The sequence below is a fragment of the Symphalangus syndactylus genome, chromosome 15 (assembly GCF_028878055.3).
Source record: "Symphalangus syndactylus isolate Jambi chromosome 15, NHGRI_mSymSyn1-v2.1_pri, whole genome shotgun sequence".
In the NCBI taxonomy this organism is placed as follows: domain Eukaryota; kingdom Metazoa; phylum Chordata; class Mammalia; order Primates; family Hylobatidae; genus Symphalangus; species Symphalangus syndactylus.
In genome coordinates, this window is record NC_072437.2 from 50,404,854 (window position 1) to 50,413,373 (window position 8,520).

The 8,520-nt window shown below is 37.4% G+C and overlaps 1 long non-coding RNA gene across 5 annotated transcripts in view; it reads right to left on the reverse strand.

Moving 5' to 3' along the window:
- LOC129463824 (uncharacterized) overlaps positions 1-8,060 on the reverse strand; it is a 175,122-nt gene extending 167,062 nt beyond the window's left edge. For all 5 annotated transcript variants that reach the window (XR_008651298.2, XR_010115927.1, XR_008651296.2 and 2 more), the window contains exons 1-2: positions 7,887-8,060; positions 4,179-4,314 (exon numbers count right to left, since the gene is read on the reverse strand). This is a non-coding gene — a long non-coding RNA (uncharacterized lncRNA). The remainder of the gene's footprint in view (positions 1-4,178; positions 4,315-7,886) is intronic.
- Between the last annotated feature and the right edge of the window lie 460 nt (positions 8,061-8,520).

Here is an 8,520-nt window from a genome sequence, read left to right on the forward strand (position 1 = left end):
TGTGTTCTCATTGTTCAATTCCCACCTATGAGTGAGAACATGCGGTGTTTGGTTTTTTGTCCTTGCGATAGTTTGCTGAGAATGTTGGTTTCCAGTTTCATACATGTACCTACAAAGGACATGAACTCATCATTTTTTATGGCTGCATAGTATTCCATGGTGTATATGTGCCACATTTTCTTAATCCAGTCTAGCATTGTTGGACATTTGGGTTGGTTCCAAGTCTTTGCTATTGTGAATAGTGCCGCAATAAACATACGTGTGCATGTATCTTTATAGCAGCATGATTTATAATCCTTTGGGTATATACCCAGTAATGGGATGGCTGGGTCAAATGGTATTTCTAGTTCTAGATCCTCAAGGAATCGCCACACTGAATTCCACAATGGTTGAACTAGTTTACAGTTCCACCAACAGTATAAAAGTGTTCCTATTTCTCCACATCCTCTCCAGCACCTGTTGTTTCTTGACTTTTTAATGATGGCCATTCTAACTGGTGTGAGATGGTATCTCATTGTGGTTTTGATTTGCATTTCTCTGATGGCCAGTGATGATGAGCATTTTTGCATGTGTTTTTTGGCTGCATAAATGTCTTCTTATGAGAAGTGTCTGTTCATATCCTTCGCCCACTTTTGGATGGGGTTGTTTTTTCTTGTAAATTTGTTTGAGTTCATTGTAGATTCTGGATATTAGCCCTTTGTCAGATGAGTAGTTTGTGAAAATTTTCTCCCATTTTGTAGGTTGCCTGTTCACTCTGATGGTAGTTTCTTTTGCTGTGCAGAAGCTCTTTAGTTTAATTAGATTCCATTTGTCAATTTTGGCTTTTGTTGCCATTGCTTTTGGTGTTTTAGACATGAAGTCCTTGCCCATGCCTATGTCCTGAATGGTATTGCCTAGGTTTTCTTCTAGGGTTTTTATGGTTTTAGGTCTAACATGTAGGGAACCAAGTTGGTATAAATTTGAAGGCATTCTCTGGGTGCCCTGTTACATGCAACTCTTATCTTTGCTGAATCTACTTCAGTCAGAGTGGCCTTCCCACTCCTTTCTGGTCTCTACTGGACATTTTCTTTTTACTCTAGAGAAGTATCTCTCCTCTTTCCTTTTTCAGGTCATTATCTTGGAGTAGAAAATGGGTTAGTTATCCTGTGGAATGTCCCACATTGTGGATTTGTAAGTATGCTATTTTGTGGTTTATTTACCTTCTCTGTCTTCCATATTTCATAAAATGAAAAGCCTTATTGTAGAGGTTTGGTGTTGATTCATATTTGACTTTTTCTTTTTTTTTAAAGAAAGAACACCCTAAAGTATTATTATGTGATTCATGTTGGCTTGTTGCAGAAAGCACACAATATCTGATTATACTACAATTCCAAGGATGATTAATCAGAAGGTTCTTGTAGCAAGAAACTGATACCCTTTGTATTAGAGTTTCTCAGAGAACTACACACACACACACACACACATTATATATGAAGAGAGAAAAAATATATAAAGATAGAAAGAAAAGGAGAAAGAAAAAAGTAAGGAATTGGTTCATGTGTTTATGAAGGCTGACAAGGCCCAAGATCTATAGTCAGCAAGCTGAGGTCCCAAAGGAGGCAAATGGTGTGCATGCATTCTGAATCTGAAGACCTGAGAACCAGGAGAGCTGATGGGGTAAATGCTGGCAGGCTCACAACCCAGGAGGGCTCAGTGATTCAGTTCAAGTGCAAAGGAAGAAAAAAAAGCATGTTCTAGCTGGAGGGCACTCAGGAAAGAGGTGTTCCTCTTTTTCGAAAGAGGGTCAGCCTTTTTATTCTATTCAGGCTTTCAACTGATTAGGTCCACTCATATTAGGGAGGACAATTTTCTTTATTCAGTAAAATGTTAATCACATCTAAAAACACCCTTAGAGTGCACCCGGAAAAAGGCCTAGCCAAGTTGACACATAAAATTAGCAGTGGCATTTTTATTGTAAAATTATCTATAAACCTTGCATTTGTTGATTGTAACTATTGATGCTCATTGGCTGAATTAATCATTCATTAAAAGTTGCAAAATTGTGACTTGCTAGTTTCAGCACCCCTTTTCTAAAAAAGGGATCTTTTCTTCATCAATTAGAGCTATTAGGTTACTCTGAATCACAATTCAGAAAAATCACTCGAATATTTAATTGTTTTCCTTTATTTGCCATGTCTTAACACAGGTGTTAGTTCTCAAGTTATGTTCAATGATATCAATGAGTTGTATTTGTCTTTATTGTTTTCTCTATCTACTTTTAAGGATAATTATAAACTTCTGGCTTTTATTAGTGAATGTGTTTTGACCAATTGCATTCATCGCTGCCTTTGATGTTCAAATTGTCCCTCTTTGGCTAAAGGGAGCCCCTTTAAATTGAATTCTGTGGGTTTTTTTTGTTGTTGTTAATTTGTTTGTTTTTGCATAATCAGCTGGTATTTGGAAATTTTTCATGCTTTTTAGAGGAAAAATATTTACAGGTCTTATATATTTTCTCCCTCAGTCCTGAAATCAACCACTTGTCAAGGAGTTCTGGTTCCTTAATATTTAGGGTCAATAGTCTGGATGTTGATTGTATTTGTTACTACGAGGTAGTCATTGCTTTTAAGACCTTGTAGCAGCAGACACAATTAAAGATACACATCTATTTTAAAAGAAACAGATAGGTTCATATTAATATTTGCAATTCGAATCCAATATAATAATATTCTAAGTATATAGAAGAGCCAACACATGTAATTTGTCATTCTTGCCTGGAAAGAGAAATCCATAATAATAGCATAGTTTTGGTTTTCTTTCCAGTTCCTTATTTCAGTCTTCTTTGCATGTTTTTTGTTCTTTACTCAGGCTATAAATATTATAGCATTTTAGATATCATTATAGTCCAATGAATTCACATTTCTATTTCCAGCACAGACATCTCTTTTGAAATAAATACTTATGAGCTGAATCATTCATTCCTCTATTCATTTATTCACTATTTATTAAAATCCAACTTTGTGCCAGGCATTGTTCTAGATCCTTGGAATACATCAGGGATCAAAACTAAATGTAGCATTCTCTTGTTTTATTTTTTTAACGATCTTTTCTATATATTTTAATTTTCTTGGTTTCTCTGATATCTGGATAATTTTCTGACATACTGTTTCCATTATTACTATGAAATAATTTTTGAAACACCTAATCAGGATTTTTTTCATGACTATGTTGTATGTTGACTCTCAGTAATAGGTGTTTATTTTCTCAAGTGTTTCATAATTTGGACTTTTTACTCATCTTTAGTACTGCCTGCATAGAAGGATGTCGTTCCAGATCAGTTGTACGTAATCTATGGAACTTATGCACCCTAAATGAGTCACAGAGCCGCCACTAGTGTTTTCTGGCAAGAAATCTGCCAAATTTCAAATTCTAAGTGATGAGTTTCCTCTAAAATACAGGACTGAGTTTTCAAATTCTCCAAAAAAAGCTTTAAAAATAATACAGATCTTAGAGAGAAAGATAAGTTCTGTGGTTATGTCCTTATTATATGGGGAAGATTATTTATCTCATTCATTCTTTATTCTTTCCCAAAGGCACAAATGTTTGTGTGCCCAGGCCATTACTCCCACAGCCTCTTGGTCATTCAAATAAAAATTTCAGAGTACTTCAACAGAGCCTCTCTCCCCATCATTTTGCAGCTTCAATGTCAACTAAATGTTTAATGCTGTCTTTTTCTTGTGTTTTTATTCTGATTATTAAACATTTAAGCCATATAGGAAGCATAGAAAATAAGAAAATAAATCCCCCAAATACCACATATGCAAATTAAACATAAAATATCAGGGAAGTGAGAGTTTTCTGTGAAACTCCACTCAATTCTATTAACCTTTTACTGTTCAGACATAACCTTGATTACAAAATTATCACTTATAAATTCCATGGAGATTGTATAATTTCACAAAACATTTATATGACCCAAAATATATTATCTTTCTATAATAGTAACATATAATGTATATCATTCTGAAACTGTAATTTATAAAAAATATGAGATTAAATCAATATATGGTCAACTGGCCACAGTCACACCTATAATCCCAGCACTTTGGGAGGCCGAGTCAGGCAGATCATGAGGTCAGGAGTTCGAGACCAGCCTGACCAACATGGTGAAACCCCATCTCTACTAAAAATACAAAAGTTACCTGGGCGTGGTGGCATGCATCTGTAATCCCAGCTACTTAGGATGCTGAGGCAGAATAGCTTGAACCTGGGAGGTGGATGTTGCAGTAAGCCGAGATTACACCATTGCACTCCAGACTGGATGACAGAGTGAGACTCCTCAAAAAAAAAAAAAAAATAAGTCAGTATATAGCCATTCATTTTTATTTGCCATATTACATTTCATTGTATAAGTACACTACAGTTTATCAATCAATTTTCTTGTATATAGACATTTAGGATGTTACCACAGTTTGATATTTAATGCTGTGATCCAGGGTACAATCTTATATAAGTCTCTTTGTATACGGGGTTTCTCTGGTATTTATAACTAGTAATTACTGAGTCCTAGAGTACATACATTTTAAACTTTACTAGCTGTATTAGTCCATTCTCACACTGCTATAAAGATACTACCCCAAACTGGGTAATTTTGCAAAGGAAAGACGTTTAGTTGACTCACAGCTCTGCATGGCTGGGGAGGCCTCAGGAAACTTACAATTATGGTAAAAGGCAGAGAAGCATGCACCTTCTTCACCAGGTGGCAGGAGAGAGAGTGAACAGGAGAAATTGCTACTTTTAAACCATCAGATCTCATGAGAACTCCCTCATTATCAGGAGAACAGTAAGGGGGAACCACCTTCATAATCCAATTGCCTCCCACCAGGTCTCTCCCTCAATATGTGGAGACTACAATTTGAGATGAGATTTGAGTGGGGACGAAGAGCCAAACCTTATAACTAGCTATTTCTACATTACTCACAAAGGTTGTTTTTAAAACCAGCTTACACCTACAAACCAACAATGCATACAATTTTCTATCCATTTACATATTTATCAACATGGTATTGTCAGACTTAAAATTTTACCAATCTGATTAATTTAAAATACTACTTTTTGCGGTTTCAATTTGTATTTTCCTAATTGCTGTAAGGCTGATCATTTTGCAATGCTTGTTTGTTTATGTGGTTGTCTATTTTGAATATCATCTCCTTTTCATTGCTAATTCATCTCCTTTTCATTGCTAATTCATGTGCTTTACTCACTTTTTCCATTAGAATGTTTATATTATTTAGATTACCAATATCTTCATAGATTCTTCATAAATTGATAAACTAATTTTTATGCATTTTAAATATTTGTCCCTGATTTTTTTTACTCAATTTTTGTCTGATTTTATTACTAAGAGGTTTTTAATTTCAAAGCAGTCAGATTTATCATATTTTTTATGGTTTGTACTTATATCATGTTTAAGAATTCTTTCTTTTTATTTTTTTTTTTTTTAAGACGGAGTCTTGCTCTGTCGCCCAGGCTGGAGTGCAGTGGCGTGATCTCGGCTCACTGCAAGCTCCGCCTCCCGGGTTCACACCATTCTCCTGCCTCAGCCTCTCCGAGTAGCTGGGACTACAGGCGCCCGCCACCACGCCCGGCTAATTTTTTTGTATTTTTAATAGAGACAGGGTTTCATCGTGGTCTCGATCTCCTGACCTCGTGATCCGCCCGCCTCGGCCTCCCAAAGTGCTGGGGATTACAAGCGTAAGAATTCCTTCTTATCCTGAGGGCATCAAGATATTCTCCTGTTCTTTGCACAAAAGTTTTAAAGATTAACATCACACTTAGGTCTTCTAATTCATATGGAATTTATTTTTGCCCATGGGTTGAAACAAGATTCCAAATTTATTTAGTTCACATAAATAACTATTATTGACTAGCTCATTATTTTCTCACTGATCTCTAATACTAAGTCTTTTATTTACCAAGTTTCCATGTGGACAAACAGATCAAAGAATCAAATCAGACTCACACAGACACAGAAATATAGTTGACCCTGCATCGAGCTTTACAAATAATTTTAAGGGCATCAACAATTGCGAAGCCCAGGTAACATAAGCTACTGATACACAGGAGGTACTCTGGCCCTGATCATTATATGAGAGCTCTCAGAACAGTTGCAGTCACATCACTGACAAACATGACAGCTGTATCAGGTATGAAACACCATCAGTTAATACTTTAATAGTTGCAGTTCCTAGGGCTCTATGGCCTCCAGAATCACAGATTCCAAACTGGCTGTTCATAAGGCAACATAGAACAGAAAGTAGCATTTCCTTTTTCATGTGCTAATATTAATAATGTTGCATTAGAATGTTTCTGAGAAAATTGGATCAGATCATCTTCCTTCTTTCTTTTATGGAACCATCTCCCTCGTTAGTTTAACAATGCATCTCAGTCCAGCTGTTAACCATTTCTTCCTACCATGAATAAGGAGGTGTGCTTCTGGGGTCCCTATTACATTCTGCCAATCAATTTGTCAATGTCTACACCAAAATCACACTGAATTAATAGAGACACAAGAAAGTGTAGCACAGTAGTTAGGAGTGAGAGCTAGACTGACTATATTTATTCCTGGTTCTGCTATTTAATGCATAACCTTGGGCATCACTTTTGCACTGATTTTTTTCATATCTTTGGGTTACTTTCAATACAAATCCGTTAATGTATACAGTTTCTTAAAACAGTACATTGGATTTACTAAGCCCTCAATAATATAAGCTATTGTTACTGAGGACTAAGCTCTGATTTTTTATCTCACCCTAATTCCTATGTAAGGGGTCTAGGGAATCATGCCCTACAAACCATATATTCTCATCAGAGGGGTTTTCTTTGACCCTGTATATGGTGACTGACTCTCCAATTTGATTCTGGCATAACAAGGTAGAAAATCAAAATGTTTTGCACCAGAATATATTTCCTTGCCATACCTTGAAATTGCCCTGCAGAGGCCGGGCGCGGTGGCTCACGCTTGTAATCCCAGCACTTTGGGAGGCCGAGGCGGGCGGATCACGAGGTCAGGAAATCGAGACCACGGTGAAACCCCGTCTCTACTAAAAAAATACAAAAAAATTAGCCGGGCGTAGTGGCGGGCGCCTGTAGTCCCAGCTACTCGGAGAAGCTGAGGCAGGAGAATGGCGCGAACCCGGGAGGCGGAGCTTGCAGTGAGCCGAGATCGCGCCACTGCACTCCAGCCTGGGCGACAGAGCGAGACTCCGTCTCAAAAAAAAAAAAAAAAAAAAAAAGAAATTGCGAGACTCTTGGGAAAAATTCACATTCTATAGAGAATCCTCTTTCCTCTTTGTTTTCCTTCCTTCCCAGATCCAGGAGATAATCAACTAAAAGCCAGGCACCCTTTTAGGACCGATAAGAAGTATTTTACAACCTGCTCTCTCTCTGAAGTCTGATATCCAAGAGATTCCTCCACACAATAAAACTTGGTCTCCACAATCCTTTACCTTAACCTGAACGTTCCTTTCCATTGATCCCAGGTCTTCAGATAAACTCAGCAAATTGTCAACCAGAAAATTTTTAAATTTACCTATACCCTGGAAGTCCCGCTTTGAGCTGTCCTGACCTTCTGAACCAAACCAATACATTTCTTAAATGTATTTGATTGGTGTCTGATGCCTCCCTAAAATATATAAAACCAAGCTGTACCGCAACTACCTTGAGCACATGTTCTCAGGACCTCCTGAGGGCTGTGTCACCAGCCATGGTCACTCCTATTTTGCTTGGAATAAATCTCTTCAAATGTTTTACAGAGTTTGACTCTTTTCCTCAACATTTCTGTCAGAGGCGTGTAAACCAGAGAAACTGCATCTCGAACAGGAACTGGGTAAAATGAGGCTGAAACCTACTGGGCTGCGTTCCAGACAGTTGTTAAGGCATTCCAAGTCACAGGATGAGATAGGAGGTCAGCACAAAATACAGGTGATAAAGACCTTGCTGATAAAACTGGTTGCAGTAACGAAGCCAGACAAAAACCACCAAAAACAAAATGGCGATGAGAATGACCTCTTGTCGTCCTCACTGCTACACTCCTCCCACCCCACCCCCCGCCCCATGACAGTTTACAAATGCCATGGCAACGTCAGGAAGTTACCCTATATGGCATAAAAAGGGGACTCATGAATAATCCACCCCTTAAAATGGGCAACCAGTAGCCCTCAGGGCTGCTCTATGGAGTAGCCATTCCTTTATTCCTTTACTTTATTAATAAACTTGCTTTCACTTTGCACTGTGAACTTCCCCTGAATTTTTTCTTGTACGAGATCCAAGAACCCTGTCTTGAGGTATGGATCCAGACCCCTCTCCTGTAACACTACAATTATGTAGTTTCATAAAAAGACTTTGTATCTGGTAACATGATTTCCTTACACCCTCCCTTTTTATGTCCTTTCTTATTATTCTTCAAAATTATATTGGCCATATTTAGCCTATAGATCTTCTGTATATATTATAGAATCAACTTTTCAGGAATTTCAGCTCAAT